The 18,495-nt window shown below is 44.6% G+C and overlaps 1 protein-coding gene across 3 annotated transcripts in view; it reads left to right on the top strand.

Moving 5' to 3' along the window:
* GLI3 (GLI family zinc finger 3) overlaps nt 1–18,495 on the top strand; it is a 286,929-nt gene that overhangs the window by 68,674 nt on the left and 199,760 nt on the right. The gene's annotated exons all lie outside the window — the stretch shown is intronic.

Consider the following 18,495-nt stretch of genomic DNA (forward strand, 5'->3'; position numbering starts at 1 on the left):
TGGGGTAATGAATTGGATTTAGGCCATGTGCGTGCGTGAGTCGAGTTTGAGAGATGTACCAAATCTAGATCACATTGCTATGTGATCTTTTGGTAGAATTAAATAAAAGGCATTAAAAAAATTTATATCTGCCTTTTACCAGCTTTATGTCTGATTTTTTTTCTCTCTGTCTCTAGATTCTTTGGCTGACATGAGTTTTGAAGTTCTGCCACATTCACTTATCAGCCTGTGGCAAATGCAGTCCTCACCAGAGAGAAGATGAAAGACTGAGAGTTAAAAAAAAAAAAGAAATCCATGTGCTACATAAAAATGCCCTACCCTTGCAGGGAATTGGCAGTTACCTTCCTCCCCCAACTGCCCCCTTTCTCTGTATGTGTAGGAAAAAGGCTTATTTCTCAAATTGTTATTCTTTAATCCATCAATTGTGTGTATCTCTTTAAAACTCATCAATACATTCTGCAAACACGTCCAACCTCACAATTCAGGGTCTCAAGGAGGGCCAAGTATTTGTTGGTGCATTTCCAATTTTATAGGTATCTCTGTAAACTGTGAATCATTTTGTCCTTCTCTCATATGTACGGGCTAAATTTTAATCTCCGCAGTAACTCCCATGAAGTGAGTAGGGAACACACGAAAAATCTCCACCTACTGATGAGATGAGACAGCGATGTTGGGAGAGAGGAAGTGTGTGGAAAAGCAGTGTGTTTGTCCCCCTGGCTTGTCCTTCGTCTGTTTGCTTATTTTCATCCTCATTGCTTTGGTGTCCTTAAACGTTTTATCTGCCAGTGAAGGACACCAGCCTTCAACTGATGAGTAGCAACAAGCTGTCCTTAATCGATAATCTGGTAACAGTAAAAGGGGCATAAAGAGGCAGGACCAACCCCTGGCAAAATGCTGCCATAGGTCATTTCCTTCCCTCACCCCCTTCTTTGCCATCCCTCCCCTGTTTAGAGCTATGCTTCCATTTCTGGCATCTTGTTGCTTGGAGCTCCATTGCTGGGGCCCCCATGGACACCCCAGAGTCCTTTCCTCTGGGATTTGACCCCGATTGGGTAGATGGTCCTGCTGCACCCTGTTGGAGACAACACAGCAGCTGACTTCCCTATCACGGCTAGATTGCACCTGCTAGTCCTCCTGTGTATTCATTCAGTTACTGACCCACCCGTAGAGGAATTCATTCTCTACTGCCCGTGGTATGCGTGGTGTAAGAGAGAACACAGCTAGCAAGATCCAGCCCCTGTCCGCAGGGAGCTCATGTTGTAGTGGTTCTAGTGGTGGAGATGTACAAATTTGCAGCTGGTTACGGAGGGTGCGGGAGATGCCCTGGCGGGCAGTGGGCAGGGACAGGTGCAGCCTCAGAGGCTGGGGACGACGGAGGCCGAGGAGGGTTCCTCACACTCAGAGCCTTTATTCAGGCCATGCAGCTCGAGGTTGGTCTTATAGACCCCGGGCTTTGTGGAGGGTTTGTGAGCAGAAGAATGACAGGAGCTTCTGGAAGTTTCTTAGGCAGTGGGTCACGGGAACTTTGAACAGCGCTTCGGTCTTCAGGACTCCGTGAGAGTTTGCTCTGCACTCTTGGAATTAAGATGGAATGTATGAGGTTTTAGGATTCATAAGATACCCATTTCCCAGTGTTGTGCATTTTTTTCTGTGGTTTGAAGTTTCTTTGCAAGGCTGGATTCTACGTCTTTGGTTGAGGTTTTCAGAATGTTGGGATGTTCAGTGACTTGACAGAATTCACTTGTGCAGTTTTAAGGGGATTTTTAGGTGTTCCTTTCTGTGGTCGGCGAGGCAGAGTGGCAGCAGGAGGTGCTGTCACCAGCAGCTGGTTTTCGATGAAACAAGGTGCAGCTGTGGCACAAGGGGGAAGGAGACCCCAAAATGCACCGTTTTTAATGACATGATAGATTGTGTGGCACATTTGTCTCTTCATGCCTGATCAGTGAAACTCAGCTGCTCTGTAACTTCTGGTTTCTCTTTTTTTTTTAATGTTCATGTGGAAAAATGGCTCCATGTTTGGGCTTCAGGAATATGTATTTTGAGGGGGATATTTAAAAAAAGCAACTAATTAAAAACCCTCTAGCCCCCATGAAAACCCTGATGCTTTTGCAAATTATTTTAACTCCTAAAACCTTCAAGTAGGAACACAGCAAGACGGTTCGTGTTGGATAAGGAAGTATTTTACTAGAACTTTTGGTGGTTTCCGTGGTTTCGATAGTGGGGTTACTCTAAAGCAAAAGGTTTTCAACAGATTTGCTTTACCCACCAAGGAGTACAGTCCATTGAATAGGTTTTAATTCTTCATCTTGCATTATTGCTTTCTCTTACACTAATAAAAACTGCTCCCAGAATGTGGAGTTTCATTACTTAAAAAACTAAACCTCTTTTGAGAAGCCTTAAGTGGATTGAAACTTGGGAGTATCCAACCATATTAAAACACCACCTTTCAGGGGCACCTGGGTGGCTCAGTCATTAGGCGTCTGCCTTCAGCTCAGGTCATGATCCCAGGGTCCTGGGATCGAGCCCCGCATCGGGCTCCCTGCTCGGCGGGACGCCTGCTTCTCCCTCTCCCACTCCCCCTGCTTGTGTTCCCTCTCTGGCTGTGTCTCTCTCTGTCAAATAAATAAATAAAATCTTTAAAAACAAAAACAAACAAACAAAATACCACCTTTCAAAGCTTCATAGTGCAGGGGTGTGTACAGGATTTTTTCAGCGATTATTTTTGTTAGACCCCATTAAAAGGGTAAATGAATTTACAATGGCCTGGATATTCACATTTTGGAACCATTCAAATTTAAATGATAGAAAAAAATCCTCAAAGGTTACTCGAACAGCCTGTGGAAAAGCGTTAAGCATCAGTGTGCCAGAGAGGAAGCCATTACGGGGGCCAAATGATACTTCTTGGAAACATTACAGACAACTTCAGGCATCGAGTGCAAGCCGTACAAGGTCAAGACAGTGGTGGTCAGGCGATCTTAGGATTTGTTCCGTGATTCTGATGTATACGGAGGAGAGATGGTGTGTCAGATGGAGGCGGTGTTGGGTCCAGCAAAGCCTTAGCTGGAGAAAAGGCAAATCAGAGAGAGGCGACTCTAAGAAAGAGGCGAGCTGGTGGTGGGGATGAGTATCCCTTGCCAGCACCGGGGCGGGGGGTGTGTGTGTGTGTGTGTGTGTGTGTGTGTGTGTGTGTGTGTGTGTGTGTGTGACAATCGGGTGAACTAGAAGATCACTCTTCAATTTGGGGCAAAGAAGGAGCAGAGCAAAAGGAAAGGCAGGTGTGTAGAGGTAAGTGGCTGTCTCGTTTTTTTGTGTTTTTTTTTTCTTTTTCTTTTTTGGAGTCATTGATGAGGCTGTTGGCACAGAAGACTACAGTCTGAATATTACAGAAAGAGGCCAGTGTTTCAGAGAAACAGCGTTTGGATGGGAGATCCATCATTGGCGAATACTGTTATTTGACAGGAAAAGATAGGTTTGTGGTGTAGATTTGAAGATGGGTTGGAAATATAAAAAAGTGTTTCCTTCTTCCTCTCCTGGATCACTCCTCCCCAGGAGTCCAGTCAGGCGTCTGAAGGAAGACAAAGATGAGCTCCCTTTACTGTCGCTTTGTGAGGCTGCGCTCCTTAAGGGCCAAGGGGAGGCAACTTCTCTCTGAGTCGGGGTTGAAGTTGCAGTGGTTGCTGATGTTCTGCTGAATGAACTGTGATGCACTGATTTTATAGGGAGGGCTGTTACATTTGCTAGCTGGACCTTACTAGGATTTTTTTTTCCGCTATAAATTACAGCACAGACTCAAGAGACCCAGTAGAACTAACAAAACTGTCAGGCACAATAAAATTGCCTGGATTATGTGTTTGGGTTGCTGTCTTCTCCAGCTCTTCCCAAAGACTTGAGTAGAACGGTTCCAGGCAATGAGATGAGGATGGAAGAATTTTTATCTGCATGGCTTGGCAGTAAAGTTAAAGCTTTTCTGCCAAGAAATATGAATTTCCACTTGTGTCAGCAAGATGTGAATTAAAGAAGAAAGAAAAGTACAAAACAAACAAACAGAACTATGCAGATGCCCTCGAACCCAAGGTGCAGCGTTTTGGAGCATCAGAGCAATTGTTAAGACTATGTTATTCAGTCGGGTGTATCCCTAGGGATTGGGGGAGGGTTGCCCAGCCTTCTTGAAAAATCTGACTTTCCCAAACCTCCTCCGAGAAGGTCCGCCTGGTCTGTTCGCCCACCTTCCAACACCTGAAGGACCTTCTCTCAATGCCCGCTTCCCACTTGTCCACTGTGCCAACACTGTCGATGTACTTCTCTTCTCAAGTAGTTCCATGTCTAGAAAAACCACAGTCCCAGGAGCCGTGAGGGCAACAGCTTTGGTTTTTACGCCTCTCAGATGGTCAGGTTTTGTGCTGGGGCATGCGGGGACCTAGACATGGATGTGTCCGTATGACTGGAGTATGGAGAACAGCCATCCTGAGCCAGTGTATGTTCTTGGTGTTTCGACTCAGCCAAACCTAAACCCCCCTGGACCCAGTTCTTCATACAAGTTGCAAAAACACTCTCTGGGAACCCTGGCTGCATTTGGTCAGGAGTGTCCGAGTTTGGTGGGAATTGGAAGTCTCACGACTTGATTCTCGCATGTGCCTCCTCCATCCCTATTAGCAAAAGTACGCGCAGTCTGGGTAATCCCGCCTTCCAAAACAGATCATGAGGGGATATGCCTGGCTCAACAGAGGGTACGTTTTCTTGTGCTAGAAAAAAAGGTGCCTCGAATAGCTTCACGTGTGGGAAATGGTCTCTGTCCCCTTTAACTTCCAAGAAGAGTGTGGCACTTTTTTTTTCCAGAGAGAGAGAGAGAGAGCAAGAGAGCGTGTGGGTGTGTGCGCATGAGTGGGGTGTTGGGTGTGGAGGGGAGGGGCAAAGGGAGAGGGAGAGAATCTCAAGCAGACTCCCTGCTCAGCGCAGAGCCTGACATGGGGCTCGATCTCACTACCCCGAGATCATGACCTGAGCCGAAATCAGGAGTCGGATGCTTAACCGACTGAGCCACCCAGGAGCCCCGAGAGTGTGGCATTTTTGACAGAAATGTGTACTTGTTTGTTTTGTGATTGTTCTTAAAAAAAAAAAGCAAGCAAGACCTAAACAACTCCAGATACACGCTAAGCTGGATAAGAAGGCCAGCCCTTAGTCACACACGCCTCAGATTTTATATTTAAAATTCATTATTTATCCCGGCACATAGCTCATGGAGAGAGGAAAGAGATGAAAAGTGTTCTCTCTTCTGGGATATGAGAAAAGCCCGAATCCTTCTTTCACCACCATAGAAATTATCAGGGTTAGAATCATGGGGAACTGATTTCATCCCCAACTTACTGACTTGTGACTTTGGGGAAGGTCATTTCTCTAAACCTGATTCCTTCATCTGTAAAATGGGGTGACATCAGTATCCACCTTAGAGTTATCTTAAGGTTTGGAAGCATCCGTTCAATACTACGTTCTTTAAAAATGGCGTTGCCTGATTTTGTATGTTTCCCGGGTATCCTCCGTCATCTCACTAGTGGGTGTTCTAGCATGCCCTGAGACAGGGAAGTCAGGAATGGCACGTTTTTCCCCCTTAAGGACCAGCTACTAACAATCTCAGGATTTGAGTGGGCCATTTGGTGCCGTTACTACTCCGTTCTGCTCTTGTCATACAGAAGCAGCCAGAGATGATAGGAAAACGAATGAGCTTGGCTGTGTATTTGTGGCCCCTGAAATTTGAATTTCGCATAATTTTCTAGCATCATAAAATACTCTTCTTTTGATTTTTGCAGCCATTTAAACTGTAAAATACACTCTTAGCCCATAGGGAGTACAGAAACCGTGGGCGGGGGTTGCCAACAATCACCCTCAAGGAATTTGCTTAATCTTTTTTAGTAAATATTGTCTATGGAGAAACAAAAAAAAATGGTTTTTTTAGGAAGATTCCAGTGTCTTCAGTCATCCTAGAAAACCAAGGAGAGAAGAGATAGATCTTCTCAATGCAAATTTCAAGTAGGCATGCTCTGTAAATGTTGATTATGAGCCTGACCCAGGATACATCAAAGAAGTAGGTGAAAGAGATGATCAGTTGTAATTACAGGTCATTAACATGAATCTTTTCCTGAAACAGCAGAAACGCTGCGCTGCCGATGTTTAGGCTGGTTCGCTGTGAAGGTAGACACGCTGGTTTGTTCCCTGGGGCGGGGTTTGGAGCACGTTTCTGCATCGTCCCGGTGGTTTGGGGGAGTGGACTGACTTGTGATGTATCATCTTATCTAAGGGGAAGAAGTTGGGGAGCTCAGCCTCCCGGCTCCTGTCCTGGGGCACTTGCAGCCCACCGTCCTGCTTTGTGTCATTATCAAACAGATAATGAGATTAGCGGTGGGGCCTGGCATTCATAAATGCCATCATTTATATAGATCTTTTTCAGACACTTTTTAACCCTCAGAAAACCCTATCAAGTCAGAGGGACAAGTTTTATTATTTGCCTGTTACGTAAGGCAACTGACAGTCTGCTGTATTTTAAGTTACCCTGGGTCACACACCGATAAAGTGCTGGAGGCTAGTCTGGGGACGTGCATTTCTAACTTTTTATTATGCCATGTTGCCTTATTATATGACATGGCAGTTGATGTCATTAATACCCAAACATTAAAAAATAAATTGAAAAAGAAATAACATCCTGCCCCGGTTCCAGCCCCTGGCAGTGATTTTCAAGTGGAAAGCTTTGTGTTATGAGAATTTTTGCTTTCAAAATGCTACATGCACCTCCTGTAAAAGGTTGAATTAAATGATTTTATTTTTGGTAAGTGGCCCATGTAAGTTTATTATTTATTTATTTTGGTTCTTTTTGCTTCAGCTCCTTTGGCTAAATGAAGCACTGCTGTATTTTTATTGCATACCCCCATCATTAAAAGAAATTGAAAAGACGCTTGTTAGTTTTAATATTGCATGGATGGAAATATATCTGGCACTTTTAGGAAAGTTACGATTCCTAATAGTGCATTTTAAGAAGTAGTCTGGTTTTGTTCTTGATTAAAAAAAAAAGAGAAAACTTTCTTAAATTTGCTATAATTCGATAATCATCTTTCGCTGGGGAGAAGGTCTCTGCTTAGTGTGACGCTGATTTTATTGACTCATTCAGCATTCCTTTCCAACCTGTGGGAGGGGAGTATGCTCTGGGGCGGCATGAAGGGCCTTTCATTTGTTGGTAAATAATCCAAGCAAAGCTGCTTCCATGCACAAGTTTCCCCCGTTTCTCTATAAACCATATGCTTCTTTAACTATTGGACATATGCCCCTTTCCACAAACGATGTACAGCTCTAACTCTTGGAGCTGTTGTTAACTTGAACGCAAACCAAGTACGCAGACTGCTTCTTGCATCCAAGCCTGCAACACAATCCCGCCAAAGACAATATTAAGTATTCCTTTGCAGAATAGCTAGCTATTCAGAACCCAGAAACTCTGTGGAAAGGTAATAGGTCATTTGATTACTGTCTGGAGTATCTTTTCCGGATAACTTTTATAGGGAGAGGGAGAATAATTTCAACAATGATGATAATCTTCCCATATACATATAGAAGGAAAGGAGGCAAATCAGTGTTCTGAGGGCTTTCAGAGACTTTGCAGGGGTTACTAGTCCTTTATAATAGATGGGAGTCATGCCGATTTGGCCATTTACCTGAAGTATGACTCCAAGCAGGTTGCTTAAACTTGCTGAGCCTCGGGATGTTTACCTGAGTGACTGGGGCAATGGATACTGCATACGTTATGGGCCTGTGAGCATTCAGTGGGATTAATGGAGACGGAGCACTTTGCACACAGCCTGGCTTTTAGTAAGTGCTCAGTAAATGTAAGCAAGAGCCAGGATAGTAATGATCCTTTGTAATGCAGTTTCCCTTCTACACATTTTCGGGATGGCCTGATGAAAGCTGGGTGACCAAGTGTGGCAGGGAGGGATGTTAGAGCATTAGGTATTGTTTGGAAGGCACTTGTGTATCGATATGAAATAATTAAAATTAATCATATAAGGGCACCTGAGTGGCTCAGTCGGTTAAGCATCTACCTTCAGCTCAGGTCATGATCCCAGGATCCTGGGATGGAGCCCTGCATTAGGCTCCGTGCTCAGCGGGGAGTCTGCTTCTCCCTCTCCCTCTGCAGCTCCCCCTGCTTGTGCTCTCTCTCTCTTTCTCTGTCAAATAAATAAATAAAATCTTTTTTTAAAAAATCATATAATTTTAGGGGCGCCTGCCTGGCTCAGTCGACGGAGCGTGTGACTCTTGATCTCAGGGTCATGAGTTTGAGCCCCACGTTGGGGGTAGAGATTACTACGTAGATAAATAAATCTTAAAATCATCATATTTTAAATAAACAAGTTTATTGAAACCTCTATACAGCCCAGTATCAGCGTAAAGAGTTATTAATAGGTGTAAGAAAAGCCTGCCAGGCACTTGGGTTTTAAGAGGTGGGATAAATAATTTAAAACAAGCCTTCAGGAGATAAATGTGTGGGATAATTTTTCAACCTATGCGAACTTAATTTGGACTTCCCTAGAGGTTTACTGTAAAGGTCATACTGTGATGGAAGTAAGAAGTAAAATAAACCAGCTATTTCTGTTGTCCAAAGTGATTGGGAAATACAGAAACATATAGAAAAAAATAACCCATAGAAATATTTTCGTGCTATTTTGGTACATTTCCTTCAAGGTTTTTTTTTTGTTTTTTTTTTTTTAATTTAGGACTTTTGTATAGAAACAATTATATATTTCTCTTCCTCCTACCTTCCCTTCCTCCAGAGATTTGGAAGCATGGTAGTCTAGTGGGTAAGTGAGTGGACTCTGGATTCTAACTTAGCCCCTGCCACTTTCTAGCTATGCTTCCTTGGACAAGTGTGACTCAATTTTTGTACGTATGCAGTGAGGATCACAATCACACTCACCTCATAGGACTGGCATGGAGGCCTCAGAGCGGTGCCTGTACTCGGTGAAGTTCTATGTTCTTTAAAATCCTTGAATGCCCTATATTTAATAACATGATATTCCATCATATAAGATAATGGGCATTTATTTTGTTAACATGTTTTCCTTATAAATAACACGGTGATGAACATCTTGAATATAAATCATTGTCTTCTTTGCTACTTTTCCCCTTAAGATGCATCCCAGAAGTGGACTCATGTGATACATCTAGCCAATTATGGAAATATTTTAATAGCATGAGAAAATGATTCTTTCTCTGTCTCCCTCCTAACACTCAATACTATTGCTTTTACAGTTTTACTGGAATGTTCCCAGTTGTTATCTGGGTGTAAGGTTTATGTCGAAAGTATGTATAGTCCTTTAGGGTAGTACTTAGCCTCCATTGTGGCCAAATCCGGTACCCTACCTATTTTGGTAAGGCCCAAGAGCTAAGAATGATTTGTTAGATTTTATTTTATTTTTTTAAGATTTTATTTGTTTATTTGACAGAGAGAGAGAGCACACAAGCCGGGGCAGCAGCAGAGGGAGAGGGAGAAGCTGGCTCCCCGCTGAGCAGGGAGCCAGACGCAGGGCTCGATCCCAGGATCCTGGGATCATGACCTGAGCTGAAGGCAGATGCTTAACCAACTGAGCCACCCAGGCGCCCCTGATTTGTTAGATTTTAAATGTGATGTGTGAAAATTACATAAAAATTCAGATTTCACAGTCCATAAATAAAGTTTTATTGGAAGACAGCCATGCCCAATGATTTAGGTCTTCTCTATGATTGCTTTCATCCTATAGCAGCAGAGTTCGGTGGTTGTGAAGTTTGTAGACTTATGCAAACTTTAATTTTGGGCCAAAATTCAAATACAAGTTTATTTTTTATTTCTTATCACTGAGTCGGGAGTTCCAGTAGCCAAATATTTAAGGGTGGGCTTTGGTGTCCTCAGTCCTTGGGCTCCAGGTTCTGCCTGAGAACACGCTGTGTGACCTGGGAAAGTAACCAAGCTTCCCCGTGCCACACAGTTTTCTCATCCAGCGAATGAGCATAATCACATTGCCTTTGCAATCAAATTACGATGACGAGAAAGTGAGACAGGGGCAGCCCTTCCTACCGCATAGGAAGTAAATGTTAGCTGTCATTAACTGGTACATGGTTGTAGTTTAAGTTGGCAGGCTTTTGAGAAAAGAGATTGGTAGGAAGAATGAGTGAAAACAGAAATATGTATACTTTAGGAAGGTGAATGAATCTGGTCTTTTGTTTCCTTAATCGCTTTTACTGGGACTTCTTAGAAAAACAACAACAACAACAACAACAACAACAACAAAAACCCATTCCCTCGGCGTTGGGACGTTAGGTTCTCCTGAAGGGGCCTGGAAATTTGGAACAATGTCAGGAGGAAGGTCTGACTTGTGTCCTGGTTCCCAGTCTCGATGCAGGGAGGATGGGTGGTTGGTGTCCACCGTGCCTACCTGACTGGGGGAGCGGGTACCACAGCATCGTGTGTTAGCTGTGACCGTGAAGATGTGCCCTGGGGGGATTACGTTTTATGGTCCTTCCTGCTTCACTCACAGTGTCTGAGCCATGACTTGAAAATGTTTTACGTAGTTGCAGACTTCTGGGGCTAGGTAAAGCAGGCTGGGAAAGGCAATCTCATGCCTTACCTGTGGTAAAATTGTGAAGAATCGAAATGTGGTCTTTGATTTGGGGTTCTCAAATGCACATTTCATAGCTGAGGTCAAAGTGGGTGGTGGGTGGAGGGAGCTTCTGTTATCGAAACTGGACCCAGCACCATCTGGCCTTGCCCAGAAGCTAAGTCAGCAAAGGTGAGCTCTGCTCCCCTACCCTAATCTTCTCATAGGGATGGAGCCTCTAGCTCATTTCGGGACAATAATGATATTCTCTTGATATTTAAATGTGCTCTCCAGGAGGGTCTGATTTCTGCAATGGAGTAAGCGCGGTCTTTAAAATTTTATTAAAAATATAATACCGCCATATGCTCAGGCTTTCTCATTATGCAGTCTTCTAAAAACAAAAACCATGCAACATAAACACACCAGATGAAGCCAGTTAAGTTTGTGTTCATTCTTGCAATTTAAAAAATGGTAGAAAGGTTAGAGAATGGGACTTTGATCTTGAGGGGGAGGAGGGGTGCAGACCTGGAAGCCGCCATCCCAAAGTGCTGCCAGAATGTTCCTGCATGCCTTTAAAGGCGGAGGAGGCTCTGAGTCCTCCCGCTAGGCAGGCTGGGGTGGATCTCCCGAGTGATAGGACCGGTCCCATCAGAGGCCGCGGCGGGTACCAACAACAACCTGCACACTCTGGCCTTGTGAACAGGCCTTTCATTGTTCCTGTTAAACGGTTGGTTGTGGGTCTCGTTATGGAATCTCCACGGCTCACGTCTGTTGGTGCAAAGAGAGAGAGAGAGACTCTTTATTCTTTGCTTCTAAAAGACGAACACCAAGTTCTCCAACAAATCTCTAATACCTCAATGTTCGTGAGACTGTTACTCACAGATAGGCATAAATGCGCTATTAAGCAGAAGGAAAAAAAGATGTGGCCCTCCTGAGAATTTATTGTCCTGCCTTTGATGTCCCTAATTAACTCACTCTGTGTAAGCAGTGACTGGCAACTAATAGCAGGCTAATAGAAGAAGCTTCATGACATTTCGGAATTCTTAATTCAAGGAAGGGTCTTCACAAGCTCGTGGAAACGAAGGAAGATCTCCTCCCCCCTTTTACAGGACGGCCTGCAGGGGCCCTCAGGGGCCCGTTTCATCTGTTTTCTCTTCCCTGGTGTAGGCGGGACTTGGCTAGTGCTGTCTATCTGGAACATTAGAAGTTGGTTAGTACCGCTGGGTTTGGGTTGGGACTTAAACGCCCCGGCATGTTGGGTAGAGTTCGCCGAGTCACAGGAGCACTTAGCTGTCCCTGTCACCGACGCCCAGGAGCCAGGGGGAGCAGGGGTGCTGACCTCGGATTGGTGAGGGTTCCGAGGCATGGAGGAGAGGGCGTGGAAACCCTGGAGGCCACGGGGCATGCTTGGTGAGGCCTCAGACAAGCTGATAGTGTGTTATCGGCTCCTGATTTTCCAGATGGGCAAGGAGCCCTCATCGTATCATCTTTAGGGAAGGCAGGAGGCCGCTTGCTGCGTGTGCCCTCAGAGCTCTGGGCTGCAGTGGGGCTCACAGCCATCGCTGGGTTGGCCTCTTAAGTTTATCTGAATTGTCATCTTGCCTTCCCTGCCTACTTCTTCTATCCCAGGCGCCCCTTTTGAAGTTGCATGGAGCTTTGTAAGCAGAGTAGCGGGGAGGGAGGTGAGAAATTAGCCTGGCTATGAGCACCAACCTGCTCTTTGGAGCAAGTGGTTTCTGGTGAGGGGCCGGTAGGATGCTGGTCAATCTAGACCCCGTTTTGATCTTTGCCAAAAGAACTCTAGATATGTTAAAACAATTACGGGACTTGCACGCCTCTGATGGACAGCCTTTTCTACTTTCTCTCCTTTCACCTGGGACTTCCTGCTTGAAGAAAGCAGGAAGAGCGAGCTACCCGGTAATCTTGGAGGGAGGGTTGCCACTGGAATTTCTCCAGAGCTTCAAATCCTGCTGCTGGCCTCGTCTTGCAGGCCCTGCCGTTGGTTTAAAGGTTGCAGACAAAGCTGAGCGCTCTCTCCTGATCCATCTGGGCCACTCCCTCTGTCATCAGTCATTGTCAATGGGAGATGTATGTGTAGCTGCACAAGGGCGATGTGTGACCCCAGGGGCGCTGGAAATGTTCTTAGAGAAGGCATTGTTTGCTCGCTGCCTTTGGAAGCCAAGCTCCAGACATTCTAGGGAGCAGCCCCTGGCTGAGGGATAACTGTCGTCTAGGCGCAAAGAGGCAAGACTATGCTTCTAAAAACTACGGCAACTTTATTCTTCCTTCACGGCTTAATTCTACGATGCTTCTGAATCTACTTAGCCTCTTCTCTTTTTCATTTCTGGCCTCTCTTTGGTCCAAGTCATGGGGAGAATTCTGAAAGAGGGAGGCGAGGTTTTAGAACCTGGATCCCGCTGGTTTTTATTCAAGGAACATCGAAATGTAAATAACCAAAGAAATAAAGCTGACAAGATGCAACAAATGCATAATAGGGAAAAAAAAATGAAATAATGCTCTTTCCAAACCCAGCGAGGCAATTTCCTGGGAGGAAAGCAGAAAATGGGGCTGTTTCTTGCCCAGATCAGGAAGGTGGGGCCCCAGGCTCGTGGAAGCACATTGAAAACTGCAGGAATGCACAGACGCCATTGGCTGAGCCTCTGCATGCGAGGGGTGGGGGTGCGGCTGGGTGCAGGGTGTGCGTGTGTTTCACGCCCCTGCGGCAGGCACGTTCCATGGTACCGACTCCCTGAGGTCGGACGTCTCACCATCGAGTTGTCATTTGGGCCCCCTGTGTGTTTCCCAAGAGTGGGTTATAGTCATAAAACCCTGGTGGGGGAGTGTCAGAGTTTTGAAAATGTCTGTGCGTAAACCTGTGATTACTTTCTGTTTTCTTCTGGCGGTGGTGGTGGGGGGGGCCTGGGAGTGCATACAGGTATCATTCCCAAACCCTGTCCACAAATAGACCTCCCCTCCTGTGAACAGCGCCGTGTGGCCTGGTCAGGCCTCTTGCATCCCTTCCTTGCGCGTTTACCACATTGGAAACAGGCAACCTGTTCATGGACCTGGTCCCCTGTCCCACAGGTTGTTGTGGGGATCCAGGGAGATGGCAGAGATGATCGCATTCTGTGGCCCTGAAGGAGTCTTTCTTTGCTTAAGGAAGGGGACCGCGTCTGCTTGTGAGGGGTCAGGTGTAGTCATCTAGATATTGACCGAGCCTCAGACCTATGTTTTAATACACTTGAAGATGATTTTATTATATCATTCCGTATGGAAATGGTGCAGTCTCACAAACTCAGACTTTCTTAAGCATGGAAATATTATTCTCTTGTTAGAAGCCCCATTCGGCTAGAAATCTGAGTATCCAGTCTTTTTTTGTGCCCCCGCCCCCTTAACATTTTGTTGCCTCCTCCCCTCCCCACCCCCATCCGCCTCTCCTTTGGGCTCACCGAAATCTGAGTGCCACTTTTCTGGGAAAGCCTGATATTCTGACTTCAGTTTTGTAATTTAATGATGGAGAGTTTCCTTAGTAAACCAAATTTAGAGTCCTAGAATGCTTATCTTATATCCAGACCTTGAACATAAAAGGCATTTTATACCCGCAATTGTTCATTTAATGAGCAATTGCAGAGTGCAGGCCGGTTAAGGGATTGAGCTATATGCACTATTATTGCAAGAAGTATTCCGAAATACCAGAAATAGGACGTAAGCTCTGATCAGGGAGACTGCGAGCACAATTACCTTCTTTTCAAATCCTTCTGTGACACTGCGGGAGGAAAAAGGACTTTGAAACTTGAAAGGAAAGAGCTTGCTTTCAACCTCAAAAGCTAGGAGGAAAGGGCTCTGAAATTTGCTCAGAATTCCCAATTCACCATTAGCCTGTTTCTTCCTTTAGCCTCAAGGCATTCTCCGCTTTTTGAAAAGATGTTAAGAAATTCAGTCACAATAGAGAGCCTAGTTTTGAACATGTTTCACTCGGTCCATTGAGGTCTGGGCTCTAGCCTTTGTGTGGGGTGAATTGAGCTGAGCGGCTAGCTGGTTGGAGACAGGTGAATGAGGAGTCGTTGTGCAGTCGCAAATTCTGGCAAAGAAAGAAGCCCCCCCCCCCCATCCTTTATTTTACAATATGCATTCCTGTACAACCCTGCTAGTGGTAATACGTGGAGTTGAGCCTGTTCTTAAGTCAATACAGAGTACTTGGTTTATAGCAACTCTTGTTAAGTTTGTCTTGTAATTGAAGCTGCTGTTGACCTTGCTTGGGGACCATTTGTAAAACCGTTTATTTAGCATAAACTGAAATAATAAACCCTCCTTCTCTCGGGCTGATTGTGATAGGGTGACATTAGTTTGATTTAATGATTAGCCGCCTGACCCTTTTGCTGGAGAGAGGGGCTTGAATAGAGAGAGTTCACTCGGAAGCACTCAGAAAGAATACTAATGAGCTTGTTAAATTTAGCATGGCTCCAACCACTTTTAATTCATCTAATGGGAGCAGCACCGTCTGGGAGAGGGAGAGGGAAAGTGGGAGGCAGGGAGACACCGAGAATGTTCCTAGAGGGTCTGCACACTAGAGAAAGCCCACCAAGAGAAGTTTGCAGAAAGTAGCTAACCAGAGCCTGGGGTCCGAGTTGTAAGTATTGCCTGTTGTCTTATACTCTGTGTCTTTTCTTGTCTTGGGGGAAGAGAGGAGTGATGGTGTTAAAACGGGATTTAAGGGAGCAGTTTAAAAGTCGATGTTAATTTAAAAAAAAAAAAAAAGGCAGCCACGTGCATGCACCGTGAGCTCCTAATCAGCTTATTTTGCTAGGGCGACAGGGGGTGTTCCTAGTCGGTGATGCAGTGCAGGGTTTTATTTTTATATTGGAAGAACTGTCTGAAATTTTTATCTGAGGAGTTTGTGAGGACGTGCCCAGGAGTGTGTGTTCGAGTCCTGCTTCACGCAGCGCACTTTCTTCAAGCCTTTACTGTGAATGGTCTAAGCTGCGTGCGCAGCGAAGCGACTTTCGAGCTTTCAGAGGTCATAGCACGAAGACTCGACGTCGGTTGCCTTTGGACGAGTTTGGAAAGTCTGGGACAGTTTGTAAAATGTGGTGGCTGGGCAGCTCTCCATCTGGGGGCAGGACTTTGTTAACTTCCACTAGAATGTGGATCTGCACAAGGAGGGAGGTACAAAAGGGGGATTATGATGACAGTATTTAAAATAATTTTTTCCCCGAAACTTTTTAGTGAATTGCATGTTTCCGTGTGACCCCCCCCGCCCCCGCCCCTAGTTAGCAGCTGTTGAACATAGAGAAGCACGAACAGTCCCCTTGTGTTTGGCCGTTAAAGTCCATTGGCAGATGCTCCTGGAGCACTGGGCTGTTTGCTTACATTTTTGCAGCCGACTTCTGCTTGTTGCCATGGTGGACAGTATGTTTCTGTCAATAATTTGGCCTGGCGTTGCCTGTCTGCACTGACTCTCAAACTTTATTGAACAACTCGGCACAACTGAACAAGATTAGACAGCTTTCGTCTTTTGGCTGACTGAAGGGGTTGCTAAATTTATAAGAGCAGGCAGGAATATTGCTTGGAAAGTTTCCTTTGCGCTGTGGAGAGCGTGCTCCCCAGCCTCAGACTGTCTGTATCCTGGAGTGTGTGCGCTGTCAGGTTTTGATCTGAGTGCCCGTCAGGAGCAACTTAGTACACAAGGTAAACTTCATGAAATATCTGTCTACTGGAATTTTTTGGAGGGGAGGGGAGGTTAGGTAAGAGCGTGTTAGCGTCGACTGTTGTAAAAGTCAGTCTGATGAAAGTTGCCACGCTCAAAAATTTCGTGCCTGCCGTTTACTAAGGCAATTAGTTACAATTTTTTCTCGTATTAAGGGTTTAAGCGTTGCTTATTTCTCGTTATAACTTTCGTATTCACACACGTTAGTTTAGCTCTCAGTAAGAAAATAATTAAAGTTTAGTACTTGTGAAAAAAATCACTTAGCTGAAAAGACACCCCATTTCCACTCCCCCCCCACCCACCCATCCCGCCCCACCAATTACTTCCTTCTCCCAGGAGGCTGGGGGGACCTGGGAGGACTCTGGTTAGACCATGCCAATTATTCAATTATTTGTGAAGTTGGATTCAACTGCTCATCATAAAGGCTCGGCTTCTAAGAAACTCACTCTATTATAGGGATGCAGGTTTAAGAGAAGAAAAGTTAATTTCTTCTAGGAAGATTAAGTCAAGGGAATCCTGTTTTCAACTTGGAACAGATTAGTGGAGCTTGGTTATTCATCTTAACCAGAGAATGCTAATTATGTGTCGCAGTGGCTCTTGGTGAGGACTCTCTGGCTCTCCAGACGAAGGTCCATTCTACAGAATTTGCACCTAAGTGCTACAAGTTCACTTCAGGTTGAAATTGGAAATAAAGATTTTATAGAGGCGCAAATTAGTGGAAAATATGACTTTGGCCATTGGTAGGTTATAGGAATTTTTATAAAACAGACTAAGAGTTTTAATGTTTTTGACACCCTTTTGCTTTTACATAACTGCAAACCCTTATTCTATAGCCTGCAACTTTATTGCTAATGAAGTACGAGGGTGGAGTGGTGCCTAAAAGTATTAGTCAGAAGGGAAAATAAAAATGTAGGGTTTTTTTTTTTTTGGTACTTTGTTTTTAAATTAGCAAAAGCGTGGTTTGAATTGCTCTTGTAAAGATCGATGTGTGAAAATGTGGGATTACACCCATTTTTTTTCCTTTTTAGTAGTTACTTGATAGATTAAACTCATCATTTATCCCATAATTACAAGATTTGGTGGTGAAGATCTGCACAAAACAATGCTAAATAATGTTTCGTAGCTATCCAGCAGTAGTCAGCAAATTCACTGTGAAGACCAAAGCATACCTCATTGTCTATTCTGTTTTGCAAGTCATTTGCTAGACTGAAAAAGAGAACAAAACAAAACATTGCTTATTTCTTCCAATCCCAGACACAAGCAGAACGGTTAAAATTGCTCCTGGCTTTGGGTAGTTCAAGTTATTAGTATCACAAAATGTAGTCGTGACTATAGTTTATATTTTCGTGCTTGCCCGTGTTTATAACTATCCTTGCTTCTGAATTTGTACAAACAGCCATGAAACTGCTAAAGCATACTTTTCCTGTTTTTTTTTAGGGGCTCTCAGCCAGATATAACTGCTTTATGAAATACTCTGAAGATCAGTTTTTGTGTTGGGATAAGATGTGCTCAAAATCTGTCCATCCAACATGTACAACGCTATTATTACTTACATATATATGTATATTTCAGATCAAGAATGGGACCTCATTCTCAGATTAGATGTCTGAGCTGTGCCCAAACAGCTTTGTTTCCATCAGCACTTACCTTCCAGAACACAGTCTGCTGATGAAATGCAGAGCTTGTTTGGGAGTATGTAATGCAGAATGTGTGTATGACTCTAACAGATGAATTGGCCCATTTGTTGTGGGTTCAGATCACTCATTCGGTTTAATTTTATGCATGGGCTCTTTGATCTGCTATTCTAGAAAAGTCATCTAATCACATTTGCAGAGAGCCCTAATGGGTAGATGGGAAGTTCCTACAGATCAAAGGGAACGGAAGTATTAGGAAGCTGGAATATTGAATGTATGTGGAATTTTGTCAAGCTGTTTCGTAAGTGTGTGAAGCAGCGTCTGGACCCCAGCAGAGACCGCGCCTGTGTCTGCATCACTGATCCTCCCTCGCCCACTGAGCCATCTTGCTCTGGGAATTAGTCTTACCCCATTTGCTTCTTGGTTCTTGGCTCTGTTCTATGGGCTGCAGAAAGAAGTGTCTTGCAAAGGGTACTGTAGGTTTACCTTTACCCCTTGTAACTAGTGGGTCTTGTGTCCCATTTCTAGCTCCACTAAACCCGTGGGT

Source organism: Halichoerus grypus, chromosome 12 (genome assembly GCF_964656455.1).
Source record: "Halichoerus grypus chromosome 12, mHalGry1.hap1.1, whole genome shotgun sequence".
Lineage (NCBI taxonomy): Eukaryota > Metazoa > Chordata > Mammalia > Carnivora > Phocidae > Halichoerus > Halichoerus grypus.